Genomic DNA, 16,017 nt, shown 5'->3' on the forward strand with positions numbered 1-16,017 from the left:
AAAAAAAAAAAAAAAAAAAAAAAAAAGATAAAGAGAGAATTCTAAAGGCAGCAAGAGAAAAACAAAGAATTAATTAAAAGGGAAGCCCCATAAGGCTATCAGCTGATTGCTCAACAGAAACACCACAGGCCAGAAGGCAGTGGAAAAATATATCCAAAGTCTTGAAAGGGAAAAATCTGCAACCTAGAATACTCTACCCAGCAAGATTATCATTTAGAATAGTAGGAGAAATAAAGAACTTCTCAGACAAGCAAAAACTAAAAGAATACAGCAATACTAAACCTATCCTAAAAGAAATATTGATAGATCTTCTCTAAATATTAAAGAAGCAAGAAGATATAGGAAGGAGGAATTCAAAATTTGAAAGTAAATCACTTTAATTAGCCAGTAAACAGATCAAAAAGAGAAAGAGCAAAAAAAAACCTATTTGTGAAAGCGATAATAAACACCAGGAACAGCAAAAGGATAAACATGAAGATGTAAAAAAGGACATCAAAATCATAAAATGTGGGCAAGGAGAGTAAGAAAATGCAGCTCCTTTTGTTTTTTTTTTTTAAGGATGTGTTTGAGCCTATATGTCTAAAGCAAGTAGACATAGGAAGGGGTTAAGATACTTGAAAAACAGAACAAACACAAATCAAAAACACACAATAAATTCACAAAAACCAAAAAGAGCACACAAGCATAAAATAAAAGGAACTCATCAAACCACAAAAAGAAAAAGGATCAGGGAAGAAACAAAGAATCAACTGGAAAACAAGGTTTGATATGGCAATAAATACATATGTATCAATAATTACCTTAAATGTCAATGTTCCAATCAAAAGACATAGAGCAGCAGACTGGATAAAAAAACAAGAGCCTACAATATGCTGCCTACAAGAGACACACCTTATGGCAAAGGACACACATAGATTGAAAGTGAGGGGATGGAAAAAGATATTTCATGGAAATGGAAATGAAAAGAAAGTGAGAGTTGTAATACTCATATCAGATAAAAGAGTTTAAAGCAAAGGCTGTAAAGAAAGATAAAGATGGACACTATATAACGATAAAAGGGTCAATACAAGAGGAGGATTTTACACTCATCAACATATATGCACCTAATATAGGAGCAACCAAATACATAAAACAAATACTAACAGACATCAAGGGAGATATTGATGGGAATACAATAATGGTAGGAGACTTTAACACCCCACTCACATCGATAGACAGATCTTCTAGACAGAAAATCAATAAGGCAACAGAGATCCTAAATGATACAATAGAACAGTTAGACTTAATTGCCATTTTCAGGACATAACATCCAAAAAAAAAAAAGACAGAATACACATTCTTTTCAAGTGCACATGAACATTCTGTAGGATTGACCACATGCTACAGCACAAAACTAACCTCAACAAATTTAAGACTATAGAAATTATTTCAAGCAACTTCTCTGACCACAAAGGCATGAAACTAGAAATCAACCAAAGGAAAAGAAATGGGAAGTTCATAGAGATACAAGCCTTCCTCAAAAAACAAGAAAAACAATGTTTTTTTGTGACATAATAAATTCACTGCATTACTCCTAAGTGCATGTGTTTTTTTAGGTTTAAAATTATCATATGTGTTTATAATGCATTATAAAATATACAGTTCATTTATTTCTTAGTATCTGTAACTTCACTTATAAATTAACTAGTAATTCACAATTGGCTTTTCACTAATCCAACAGATTTTCTACACTTCCTTTATTTCCCACAAGTTTATTATTCACATAAGTGTTTAAAATCTTCTAACTCATGTCCTTATTCAAGTAAAATTATAAGAAATCATTTTAACAGCTGCCCAGTATTAACTATGTAAACATATAATATAAAGCCTAATTCCCTATAAACTTTTTATGCCTTGATTTTACTCCCAAATGTGATAAAGGTCCATACAGGTTTCTACTATGCCAATGAATATCAACCACTGGAAGATCAAGTGTTAGGGTAAAAGGTGGAATTTTTCTTAGTGAGTCCACGCTGCCTTGGGTTTCCTTACATAACCCTGACAAATTTTAACATGCATTTTATACACGCTGGCCTGATTTAAACCTCATGAAACCTCCCTCCTTATTACAGGGAACTGAGGCTCAGAAAGGCACTCATTTGCTAAATACAGTAAGGGAATTAAATAATTTGCACTTGCATTGGAAAATCAGGAATTCTATCTCTAACCAAATCCCACCCTATACCACATCCCTTAAGAAAACTCAAGGCACAGTGACTAATATAAGTTAATGAACAGAAAAGTAGTTATTACACTAGTAGATAATCCTCAAAACTTAGAACACTTCAAAGGACTAAGGATAAACTAAGATGTACACAAAGTGCCTTCAGTTACTACAGCATACTTTTCCAAAGTTTTTCATCTTTGTTCATTGCTATCTTTGTTATCATTTTGAATATACTCATTGATTTCTTTAATTTTTAATAAAAGCATTATATGAACACATTAAATTTCCTAGGTTCTATAGTTTTACTGTGCATGCTTAATCCACTGAGTTTACCACACCATCCTTATTTGGATGCAGCAGTAACTAAACATAAGGTGTTAACAATAAGAAAAACAAATCATATTAAAATCAATTCCTAAAACTTCCAACTGAAATTGGAACCTGATCCTCACAAAGACCAAGACCTGAAAGATGTAACAAACAAAGGAGAGCACCCCCAAAAAGCCACAGATAGCTACGTCATCTCACATAGGTTCATTTATTTTAAAAAGTCAAAAACAAACAAACAAACAAAAAAACTAACCAGTCAGCTACAAAAGTTAAGGAGCTTAGAAGTCCTCACCCCTATGCTCACAACAAGAAAAAAGATAAACAAATTGAAAATCAGTAAGTTATCTTAGATCCATTAGAGAACTGAGGTCACAGGACAAATCACCAAAAAGAAAAAAAAAGGAGAGACAGGCAGATACAGAGAATCACATTTTATCTGAAGTGCAAACACTTCACTAGTAACTGACGAAATTATTGGAGGCCAAATACAGATTAGCTTGAGTGTTAAAAAAATCCTGGGGTCCCAGTTGGGGTGGGGGGCACACTTTCCTGGGTTTTACCTCCAGGAGCGCCAAAGCTTTTCAGGTATTCATGAGGAAGATCTGAGGGGAAAAAATCCTCTTGTGCCTTGAGCAGGAGGAGCGAAAAGTAAACATATTAAAACTCACCCAGAGCATTCTCTTTTTAACAAAGTCATGCTCTCAAGGTAAACTACTTTACCAGAGCATTATGTACCTGGAGGAAGAGCAATTAGACAACCTCAGCCTCCTCTAGGTTTCCTGTCTCACCTAAGTGGGAGGGCAGGGGAAGGCTAAGAAACACTTTTGAAGGTCACAGCCCAGGGACCACTTAAAAAAGATAGATGTAATTCATAAGATTACAGATCACTTTCCCTCTCCAACTCCTGAGATCCAATATGGTAACACTGAATTATAAATGAGAAAGCTACAAGATACAGACTCTGTTTAAGAAGGAATTCTTAAGGAAACCCAAAGACAAAAGGGAAGGAAAAAAAAAACTAGAACAAGGGAACTAGAAGAAATAAAGGCTCTGGCACCTACAGCTACAGCACACATTAAACACAGCCCCATTCCTAGCCAGATTAACATAAAATCTCACACTAAAAGTCTGACTTCCTATTACCAGAAATACCACATAGAGCTTTCAAAAAAATTACAAGTCCTGCTAAAAGGCAAGAAAAAACACAATCTAAAGACACAAAGAGAACATGAGAACCAGACTCAGAGAAGACACAGATTTTTGGAATTATCAGACAGGGAAATTTAAAATAACTATGACTAGTATGATAAGGACTCAATAGATAAAGTAGGCAGTATGCAAGAATAGTTGAGTAATGTAAGCAGAGAGATGAAAAATAAATAAAAGAAAATGCTACAAATCCAACACACTGTAAAAGAAATAAAGAATGCCTTTGATGGGTTCATCAACAGAATGGACATAGTCAAGGAAAGGATCAATGAGACTGAAGAGGAAGGAATCAGTGAGGCTGAGGACATGTCAATAGAAACTTTCCAAACTGAAATGCAAAGAGAAAAAAGAACAAATAAAAGGGAACAGAAAAACTATAACTGCAGAATAATTACAAAAGTTGTAACATACATGTCATGGGAATACAAAGGAGAAGAAGGAAAAGAGAAGAAATGTTTGAAATAAAAGAATGGTGGAAATACTTCCAAAATTAATGACAGATACCACAGAAACAGGATACCAAGCAGGGTAAATACCAAATATCTACACCTAGCTATGTCATATGCAAACAGCAGAAAACCAAAGACAGAGAGAAAAATCTTTTAAAAAGCCAGGAAAAAAAAACATCTTATCTATAGAGGAACAAGGATAAGCATTCCATCTTATGTATTGTCAGAAACTATGCAAGCAGGAAGAGAGTAGAATGAATTATTTAAAGTGTTGGGGGACAAAAAAACCACCAAGCTAGAATAATGTACCCAGCAAAATGATTCTTCAAAGGTAAAAGAAAAATACTTTCTCAGACAAACAAAAACCAAAGGCATTTGTTGCCAGCAGACTTTCCTTGCAAGAAATGTTGAAAGAAGTTCTTCAGAGAGAAAAAAATTATATGGGACTTCCCTGGCGGTCCAGTGGTTAAGACTCCACACTCCCAATGCAGGGGGCACGGGTTTGATCCCTAGTCAGGGAACTAAGATTCTGCATGCAGCAGGGCGTGGCCAAAAATAATAACAATAATAATAAATTATATAGGGCAGAACATGCATCTACATAAAGGAAGAGCGTTAGAGAAGGAATAAATGAGGGTAAAATAACGTCTTTTATGTTTCTTATTCTTAAATGACCTAATAGTTAACTGTCCAAACTAATAATAGCAAAAATGCATTGGGTGATTATAGCTTATGGATAAGGAGAGGAATTGGGAATACTGTTATAAGCTATCTACAGTACTTGTGAAGTGGTATAGTGTCATTTAAAAATGGACTTAGACTAGTCATAAATGTATATTGCAAACTATAAGGAAACCAATAAAATGTTTAAAGAGGTATAATTTATAAGTTAAAAGAGGAAAGAAAATGAAATCATATAAATGTTCAATTAAAACCAAAGGCAGGATAGCTGATTCACTTTGTTATACAGCAGAAACTAACACAACACTGTAAAGCAATTATACTCCAATAAAGATGTTAAAAATAACAAAACAAAACAAAAGCAGGGATTTCCCTGGTGGTCCAGTGGTTGAGGCTTCGCCTTTCAATGCAGGGGCTGTGGATTCAATCCCTGGTCCTCCCAGCCAAAAACCAAAACATAAAACAGAAGCAATATTGTAACAAATTCAATAAAGACTTAAAAAAAAAAAAAAGGCAAAGGGACTTCCCTGGTGGTCCAGTGGTTAAGAATCTGCCTTCCAATGCAGGGGACGTGGGCTCGATCCCTGGTCAGGTAACTAAGCCCCCATGCTGCAACTACTGAGCCCATGCACTTCAACTAGAGAGCCCACACGCCGCAACTAGAGAGAACCCCGCACACTGCAACTAGAGAGAAGCCTGCGCGCCGCAACGAAAGATACCACATGCCACAACAAAGATCCTGCAACTAAGACCTGACACAGCCAAAAACAAAATAAATAAATTAAATTAAATTAATATTTTTAAAAAGACAAAAAAGGAGATAAAAAACAAACAAGTACAATGAACAAAAAAGTTAACAAACATGGCAGATATTAAACCAACTATATCAAAATTCACTTAAAATGTGAATGATCTAAATACACCAACTAAGAGAGTGTGTCAGAGTGTGAGGTGGATACAGTCAGATGTCAGAGAGGACTAAAACCAAGACCCAAATATATGTTGTCTACAAGAAATCCACTTTAAATATAAAGACAATGATTATAAGTAAAGGGAAGCCAAGGGAAATGGGGAGTTGTTGTTTATAGGGTATAGAGTTTGTGGGGTTTTTTTTTTAATATTTATTTATTTATTTGGCTGTGCCAGGTCTTAGGTGCAGCATGCGGGATCTTTTTAGCTGCAGCATGTGAACTCTTAGTTGCAGCATGTAGGACCTAGTTCCCTGACTAGGGATCAAACCCGGGCCCCCTGCACTTGGAACGTGGAGTCTTAGCCACTGGACCACCAGGGAAGTCCCAAGAGTTTCAGTTTTCCAAGATGAAAACGTTCTGGAGATTGGTTGCACAACAATGTAAAAATGTACTTAACATTATTGAAATGTACACTTTAAAAAGGTTTATGTTATGTGTATTTTATCACAATTTTTTTTAAAAAGTAAAGGGATTTCTATTCAAGTCCTTTGTACACTTTCTGAGTTGTCTTTTTGGTGCCGAGTTGCAAAACTTCTTTATATATTCTGGATATTAAATCCTTATCAGATATACGATTTGCATACATTTTCTTCTATTTCTGTGGGTTGTCTTCACTCTCTTGATAGTGTCCTTTAACACACACATTTTTTATTTTAATGAAGTCCGTATTATCCATATTTTTCTTTTCTTGCCTGTGTTGTCTCCATCTTATTTAGAAACCACTGACAAATCCAAGGTCCTTATGTTTTCTAAGAGTTTTATACTTTTAGCTCTGAAATTTAGGTATTTTTAGTTGTATATGGTGTAAAGTATGGGTCCAACCTTCTTTCACATGTAGATATCCAATTAACACAGCACCATTTATTAAAAAGACTATCAAGATGAGTACAGAGTTTTTGGTTGGGGATGATGAAAGAGTTTTGGGTACACATGGTGGTGACTGTTACATATTGTGAATGTACTTAATGCCACTGAACTGCACATTTACAAATGGTTAAAGTGATAAATATTATGTTATGTATATTTTATACCACAGTAAAAATAAACACAAGATACTACTTCATACCCACCAGAATGGGTATAATTTAAAAGATGGTCAACAGGAGGTATTTGTGAGGATGCGGAAAAATTGGAACCCTCATACACTGCTGATGTGAACATAAAATAGCACACTTTACTATTTGTAAAATAATACAAAACTGAAAAACAGTTTTGACAGTTCCTCAAAAAGTTAAACATAGAGTTTCCATATGACCCAGAATTCCAAAAAGAAATGAAAATAAATGCCCACACAAAAATTTATACACAAATGTTCACAGCAGCAAGATTCATAATAACCAAAAAGTAGAAACAAACCAAATATCCATGAAATGATGAATGTATATTTTTCAACAATAAAAAGGAGTAAAGTTCTGAGTCATCCTACAACATGAATGTACCTTGAAAATATGCTAAATGAACGTAGCCAATCACAAAAGATCATATACTGTATGATTCCTTTTACAGGAAATGTTCAAAATATGCAAATCCATAGAGATCGAAAGTAAAATAGTGGTTGTCAGGATCTGAGGTAGGGATATGGGGGAAAATGAGGAGTAACCACTAATTGGTATAGGGTTTCTTGTTGGAGTGATGAATATTCTGTTGATGGCTGTACAGATTTGTGAGTATACTAAAACTACAAAATTGTACTCTTTCTAAGGAAAAAATACAGGTTGAGCTTAAGTTTCTCCTCCATAACTTTATACTTTATTTATTCATTTAGCAGTATTTATTTTTCTTTTTTTTTTTTTTTTTTTTTTTTTTTTTTTTTTTTTTTTTTTTTTTTTTTTTTTGGTATGCGGGCCTCTCACTGTTGTGGCCTCTCCCGTTGCGGAGCACAGGCCCCGGAGGCGCAGGCTCATCGGCCATGGCTCACGGACAGGCCCAGTCGCTCCGCAGCATGTGGGATCTTCCCGGACCTGGGCACGAACCCGTGTGCCCTGCATCGGCAGGCGGACTCTCAACCACTGCACCACCAGGGAAGCCCCAAAATTGTACTCTTTAAATGGACAGACTGTGGTATGTGATTTACATCAATAAAGTTGTTAATTTTTAGAAAGTGACTTGGACATTAGCTGAGTTGTTCAGAGATCTTTAGACAGCAATTGCACTAGAATTTAGACCTTTCATACAATTTCTACCCTGCCCTGAACGAGAGTTAAGGAAAAAACTGACTCAAACTAAAAGTTTTAACAAGATCTGAGGATATTAGTTGAGTATCTTTAGCTTTAAAAGCAGTGAATAGGAAGTAATCGATCTGCTATACTGCTTGAATTTTTTGGTTCAGCACAGATTATAAAACTACAGAATAGAAATAAAAATTAAAATAAATCTGTTATCTATATCTTTTTTAAACTTATCTGTCAAACTAGATAACTACTTTGGTGCTTTGGAGGCCAAGTAGCAGTGAACACTGACTGATGATATTAAAAATGAGGAAGAAAAAGTACAAGTTTCTTCTACCCAGGATCTCACCGTAGGATATCAAGCCTTTCACAAAGCTCTGCTTCTGATAAATTCCACATTCAGTATTAAGAAAAAGAATCAGTATCCACACTTCATGTTCACAAAGAGCTCACGGTTTTACAATATGGTTTTTCAATTTCTGTTCTCTACAATAAGACTTTTCCAGCCTTCAACTCTACCTGAATCTTATTATTGTAATATTCTTTCTATTTAACATTAATTGTTTAACAGTAATTTTATAGTGGGACATAGGAAGGATCAATGTACCACACAGTCTGGTATAAAGCTTGTGCCGCAAATAAGGGAAGTTAAATGGTATCTACCCCCTAAATTCTTCAGAGATTCCTCTAGGTATCCTCTAAAAGACCTAGACTTTTTAAAGCCACATGCTTCTCTTGACCCTTGGGAAATGTTATTAACATCTTATACTCGAAGAATTTCTGGGAATACAACAAATTTTTGTTCCTTTACAAAAAGAAAAAAAGGGAGGGGAACAAAAAAATACTGAAACAGGAAATAACACTGGTATCTCTTTTACATCATCTCAAAAAATCATTCAGGCCTCATAGCCATCTAAGGACATAAAAATTAAATATATGAGATGACAGGGCATATCCAGCATGGTCACCATAGAATAATCATCTTAGAAGATAAATTTTATTTTTCTGAAAACAGAATCCAAAATTTACCACAAGAAACAAGGCACTACTAAAATGTAAGACCTTTTCTTTGAGTCCCAAAACAAGAAGATATATTAAAAGTTAGTCTTTCATAAATAAGCATACTGAATACAAAGAGCCACTACAAATCTCTTGAGTACCATTGAACATTCTCTAAAAGCAAAAAGGAGGCAATCTCTTTTTTCACAAAAACTTGGATCTAACTTATTTGAGTTAAAAAGCAGAACAGTGGTTCTAAATTTTGTAGAAAACATCCCTTTATAGAAGTAAACGGAATAATCCAAAAGAAGCTGATCAGAAGAGAACGAATTATATAAACAATGCTTAGATATTAAAGTTATATAAAGATTAGCATGAAGAAAGGACTCAACTAAGAAGAAACAAGAGAAAAATCAGTAAGTTCTACATTCTGATAGATGAGTAGAAAATAACCAAACAAACCTGTTCAACATCAACTCTAATCCTCCTATCTCAAGACGACTAGCATTCCTAGTCTGTGTGTACTCATCCTAACATTTTATCTTGTGCTATATGTGTAGCCTACCTCTATGACAGTCTTACCACCCAAAACTACAAATCATTCCTTGTCCCTCTGGTTAAACTTCCTCATTCATTTCTTTCAGTTGATGGCTCCAATCCTGGAAAATTTAAACTAATACCAGCTATCAGAATGGTATTATCATAAATAATAAATAGTAAATATCATATCTTCTTTAACTATTAAATGATTTTCTTATCATTCCACAAGACTAAATAAAAGAGATTCAGAAAAGGCTAACATCCTGAGTTTCTAATTTTCCAGTCTGACTTTAACATCTGAAAGTCATATCAATCTCTTTCTTTCAGTGGGCTGATGCCTCAGTGGAAAGATGAGCCATAATCCAGAAGTTATAATATAAGCAAATCAGATATTTGTTAATTTAAGAGATATAACTTTGTTGAGATATAACTCTCTAATTGTTCAAGCTTTTTGGAAAATCCTTTAAAGAATCTGTAAAGCATTAAAATTTCAAAACAGGGGCTTCCCTGGTGGCGCAGTGGTTGAGAGTCTGCCTGCCGATGCAGGGGACGCGGGTTCGTGCCCCGGTCTGGGAGGATCCCACATGCCGCGGAGCGGCTGGGCCCGTGAGCCATGGCCACTGAGCCTGCGCGTCCGGAGCCTGTGCTCCACAATGGGAGAGGCCACAACAGTGAGAGGCCCACGTACCGCAAAAGAAAAAAAAAAAAAAAAAAATTTCAAAACAAAGGCAATTCAGGTCAGCTTCACAAATATCACTTGCCTGAAAAACTTCCATTTAAACTCTTCCCAAACTGACCTAAGAGTTTTAACCCTAAGTCAGTCAGATTTCACTTTTTATTCATGAGGAGTAAGATTCACTTATTCATTTTACAATATTTACCAGATGCTGAATATATTGTGAGTACTTAGTATTGCAATAAAAAATAAATACATAATACCTGACCGTAAGGAACTCACAATCTAATAGTAAAGAAAGGCTGTTAAGTATCCCAGGAATAATCTAGGGAAGAAAGGGGAACCATCCTTATAACTGTGAATTTCCTAATGCTTTTTAATCTCTCATACATGTAAGTTTTTTCATCTAATTTTTATACAGCTTCCTTTAGGGTTACAACTCTTAACCTTATTTCCAACACCTGCTAACCTCCATTTTAAAAAGCAAAGTTTGCTAGAGAATCAGGAATTTCCTGAAGAATACCTTGGGAAAGCAAACACTGAACCACGGATATTCCCTGTATTAAAAGAGAAAGGTGTAATGGTTTTATACAGAATCAAGGGAAAACAAAAATCAGTTGAGGGTGAGAAATATGCATAAATATTTGAAAAGTTTAGATTTATTCCATTTGAGGCACATCGATCTAAATTCAATATATTCTATTCACTTTAACACAAAAATTAATAAGTTCAAGTGTTATATCACTATCTTTATTTTCTAACAAAAGCATACTAAGTTCCCTCAAATAAAGAAACCTTTGGAAAGTTTTTATCGGGATGAAGTACATTTTAGCTCAAAGGGAATGAATTTAGATTTAAATAGGTTAAAAAACAAACTATCTTCAGATGAAGCAGAAATGCAATTTTACTTTGCCCATTGTAAGAAAATCTATTTTCCTCTAGAACTTGAATCAGAGTGAATCTGTATCTCTATATATTGTAATGCAAAGAGTACTGAAACCCAATTTAAGTAAGATTCTCATTTCTCTTTTGGTAAAGAGGAAAGGGGAGAAAAACAAAATCTAGGTTTTCTGAGAGAAGACAAAGTCACATAATTCCTATATCTATAGCTAAGCATTCAGTGCTTTAACAAAGCCCATCTACAAGCCATTGAGCTAATCATTTAATTTGTGGACCCCTACTCAATTTTGAGGGAGTTATAAAAAGCAAATCTCTCCAGATAAAAATAAAGCTTACTTCCCTAATCAATAAAAACAGAATCAGATAAAATCTGCAATGCAATCACTAGCTAAATGGAGTTTTGATAACTGCTGATTAAGGTCTGAGATAGTATTAACGTTTTTACAAGAGCAACAAAACCATCATTCCAGGGCAAAAGATATATAAACAGATTAGATAATCTTTGAAAATACAGTGTTTGGCTTATCTTTAGAATGTAGTGAACTCAATGCTCCAGGTGATAGACACCTGAGGGAGAAGGTATGAAAAATCAGAATCAACTTATAAGTAACTTCTCTACTTTTTGATATGTACATCAGAGCTACTCATACCTCTTTTCATGAAATTGATACCTAATCAGTTCTGTCTCCAGCTATAAAGTGCATCCACTCTGAAAAATAGAAAAGGAGGAGATAAAGCAACTCAATTTTGTTAAGCGCTTACACTATGCTATACAGCTCATAAAGATTTTCATTTAGGTATTACTGTCTCCACTGCATAGATTAAAAAACAACGCAAAAGTTGGGTGACTTTCCAAAGGTTACAAAGAGAACTGGATTTGAACCCAAATATATCCGTACATGAGGTAATTCCAAATGAAAGCAAGTTGAGACCAGAGCTCAAACTGTCTGAATTTTATTCCGAAGGACTGGAGAATAATCCAATTTCCACTATTTCTTTTCCCCAAGAGTAGAATACACCAAATGCAAATGGACTTCTTACTAAAGTTAAATGACAATCCCTAATTCTTGGAAAACTTCCTGTAATCATGGAAAAACAACAGGTATAGAATAATATAGCTGGGTCCATTTGTATCTTAAGGAAAGGCTGATATTTAATATCTAGAATGGGAACAATTACAGCTCATTTACTCTCCCTTGCCTATAATAATATTCCAAATGTGGAAGTTTTAGCTGATTGTTGCTAAGGACTCCCTCCACATCCTCCTTCCCTAATAAGTCCACTATAGAAAGTGCAATATAAAGAAAAGTGTGAAGTACAAAATATAATGTCAGCTAAAATCCCACCATGCAGAGATAATCATAGGGGAAAAATGTTAGCACACATTTTCATCTTTTTTAACAAAATCGAATGGTTACTTTACTGCTTTGCAACCTCTTCCCTCTGTTAATATACAGTGAATATTTTCCTGCATCATTATTTTCCTAAAACAATTTTTAATGGCAGTATAGTATTCCATCATGTAAAGATGCCAGAAGTTTTTTCTCAAGCTAATAGCACTTAAAGACAGATATGCTTTTGCTGCAGGAATTGTAGCTGCCTCCTAATAGGATCTATAGCATGGTTGCTAAATTTTAAAATCAATTTTTATTTATTCTGAACATAAATAGTACAGAAAAAGGGGCTATGTGCATTGACTATTACAAAAGATTCACAAAGAGAAATAAGCTGACACACTTAAAGAATTACCAATGCTTGCTTCAGCTGTTAAGTTATACTTGTCTACAAAACCACATTGGCCAGGGTGAACAACTATAGAATAAGAAAATTCTCAAACTGCCACTGGAAGTGTAAATTAGTAAAACCATTATGGAGATCAATTTGGCAATCATCTTACAATACGAAATAAAATTGACCTCCTAAAGAAACTCCAGCATATGTGCAAAGCAGACACATTTAAGAATGTTCTAACACTTTTTAATAGCACCAAATTAGAAAAAACTCTAAATACCCACCAATGGTAGAGAGATGAATTGTAGTATACACATTCAACTCAAAACTAATGAAATGAAAAGTGAGCATTCCAGATCAGTTTGTTCAATAGAGATATAACGTAAGCCACAAATATAATTTAAAATTTTCTAGAAGCAACATTTTGAAAAAAGAAAAAGCAGGTGAAATTAATTTTAATCTTATTTAACCCAATATATCCAAATTATCATTTCAATATATAATTAATATAAAATAATTAGTAATAAGATATTTTACATTTATTTTGTACTAAGACTTTGAAATCCTCTGAGCAAATAAACTGCCAGCACATCTTAATTCACACTGGCCACATTTCAGGGCTCAACAGCCGCAGATAGTTAATGGCTATTGTATTGAACAATGCAGATCTAAAGTTACCTCAAAATCCCAAAAACAATACTGAACCAAAAAAGGAAGTTGCAAAATCATATATATTATATGGTATCACTTAAATAAACTTATAAAACTAAAAAACTTCTAAATTATGACTCTGGGAACTTCCCTGGTGGCTCAGTGATTAAGAATCTGCCTGCCAATGCAGGGGACACAGGTTCTAGCCCTGGTCTGAGAAGATCCCACATGCCGCGGAGCAATTAAGCCCGTGCACCACAACTACTGAGCCTACACTCTACAGCCCGTGGGCCACAACTACTGAGCCCATGGGCCACAACTACTGAAGACCACGTGCCTAGAGCCTGTGCTCCGCAACAAGAGAAGCCACCGGAATGAGAAGCCTGTGCACCGTAACAAAGAGTAGCCCCTGCTCACTGCAACTAGAGAAAGCCCGTGTGCAGCAACAAAGACCCAACGCAGCCAAAAATAAAATAAATTTTTTTAAAATGTGTATTGGGACTTCCCTGTTGGCACAGTGGTTAAGAATCCGCCTGCAAAGGCAGCGGACACAGGTTCGAGCCCTGGTCCGGGAAGATCCCACATGCGGCGGAGCAACTAAGCCCATGCGCCACACTACTGAGCCTGCGTTCTAGAGCCCGCAGGCCACAACTACTGAGGCCATGTGCCACAACTACTGAAGCTGTGCGCCTAGAGCCCGTGCTCTACAACAAGAGAAGCCACCGCAACGAGAAGCCCACGCACCGTAACGAAGAGTAGCCCCTGCTCACAGCAAGTAGAGAAAGCCTGCGCAGAACAACGAAGACCCAACACAACCAAAAAATAAATCTGTATTGATAGTTCATGAATGTGCGTGTATAAGCTATCTACATATTGGTTGCCAAAAATATGTTTATATAATTCACTAAATATCTTCTTGTGTTATTTAGTTTTACTCTAAAAGCACTTAAGGGCAGAACCTAGGTATTTCTGGTTTTATTAGGCTCAGTACCAACAGTACCTACTTTAGCAAATAAACACTATTCAGAATTGGTCAGAAAACGTCAAACTTTCCAAAACAATGAAGAAACAATAGAGGGTGGAGGAGAGAAGATGGCGGAAGAGTAAGACACGGAGATCACGTTCCTCCTCACAGATACATCAGAAATACATCTACACGTGGAAATGCTCCTATAGAACACCCACTGAATGCTGGCAGAAGACCTCAGACCTCCCAAAAGGCAAGAAACACCCCACGTACCTGGATAGGGCAAAAGAAAAAAGAGTAAACAGAGACAAACGAATAGGGATGAGACCTGCACCAGTAGGAGGGAGCTGTGAAGGAGGAAAGGTTTCCACACACTAGAAGCCCCTTCCCGGGCGGAGACTGCGGGTGGCAGACGGGGGAAGCTTCGAAGCCGCGGAGGAGAGCAAAGCAACAGGGTGCGGAGGGCAAAGCGGAGAGATTCCTGCACAGAGGATCGGTGCTGACCGCTGACCGGCACTCACCAGCCCGAGAGGCTTGCCAGGGCAGGCGGGGGCTGGGAGCTGAGCCTCGGGCTTCAGTCGGATCCTAGGGAGAGGTATGGAGTTGGCAGAGTGGAAACAGCCTGAAGGGGGAGTGCACCAGGGCTTGCCTGGAGGGAGTCCAGGAGAAGTCTGGAGCTGCTGAAGAGGCAAGAAACCTTTTCTTCCCTCTTTGCTTCCAGGTGCGCAAGGAGAGGGGATTAAGAGCGCTGCTCAAAGGAGCTCCAGAGATGGGCGCGGAGCAGCCAAAGAGACAAGAGACTTTTTCTTGCCTCTTTGCTTCCTGGTGCCTGAGGAGAGAGGTTTAAGCACGCCACTTAAAGGAGCTCCAGAAACGGGCGCGGAGCTGCTAAAAAGACAAGAGACTTTTTCTTGCCCCTTTGTTTCCTCGGGCGAGAGGAGAGGGGATTAAGCGCACCGCGTAAAGGAGCTCCAGAAACGGGCGCGAGCTGCGACTGTCGGCGCGGACACCAGAGACGTGTGGGATGCTAGGGTTGCTGCAGCCACCACCAAGAGGCCTGTGTGCGAGCACAGTTCACTCTCAACACCTCCCCCCCGCCTGGGAGCCTGTGCAGCCCGCCACTGCCAGGGTCCTGGGACCCAGGGACAGCTTCCCCGGGAGAACGTGCGGTGCGCCTCGGGCTGGTGCAGCATCACGCTGGCCGCTGCCGCCGCAGGTTCACCCCACATGCGGGCCCCTCCCTCCCGCCGGCCTGTGCCAGAGCTCCCGAACCAGCTGCTCCTTTCACCCCGTTCTGTCTGAGCGAAGAACAGACGCCCTCAGACGACCTACGTGCAGAGGCGGGGCCAAGTTCAAACGTGAACCCCAGGAACTGTGCGAACAAAGAGGAGAGGGGGAGGTCTCTCCCAGCAGCCTCAGAAACAGCAGATTAAAGCTCCACAATCAACTTGAAGTGCCTGCATCTGTGGAAAACCTGAATACAGAGTGAAATATCCCAAGTTGAGGAGGTGGACATTGGGAGCAAGATATATTATTATT

The 16,017-nt window shown here is 37.2% G+C and overlaps 1 protein-coding gene across 9 annotated transcripts in view; it reads right to left on the bottom strand.

Annotated features, from left to right (window-relative positions):
* ATRX (ATRX chromatin remodeler) overlaps positions 1 to 16,017 on the bottom strand; it is a 253,134-nt gene that overhangs the window by 211,419 nt on the left and 25,698 nt on the right. For 3 of the 9 annotated variants that reach the window (XM_055081892.1, XM_055081894.1, XM_055081891.1), the window contains one exon: positions 11,780 to 11,838. The exons of the other annotated variants lie outside the window; for them this stretch is intronic. The gene's annotated coding sequence lies outside the window, so the exon portion shown is untranslated. The remainder of the gene's footprint in view (positions 1 to 11,779; positions 11,839 to 16,017) is intronic. 9 annotated transcript variants of the gene reach the window in all.

Source organism: Physeter macrocephalus, chromosome 21, assembly GCF_002837175.3.
Source record: "Physeter macrocephalus isolate SW-GA chromosome 21, ASM283717v5, whole genome shotgun sequence".
Taxonomy (NCBI): domain Eukaryota; kingdom Metazoa; phylum Chordata; class Mammalia; order Artiodactyla; family Physeteridae; genus Physeter; species Physeter macrocephalus.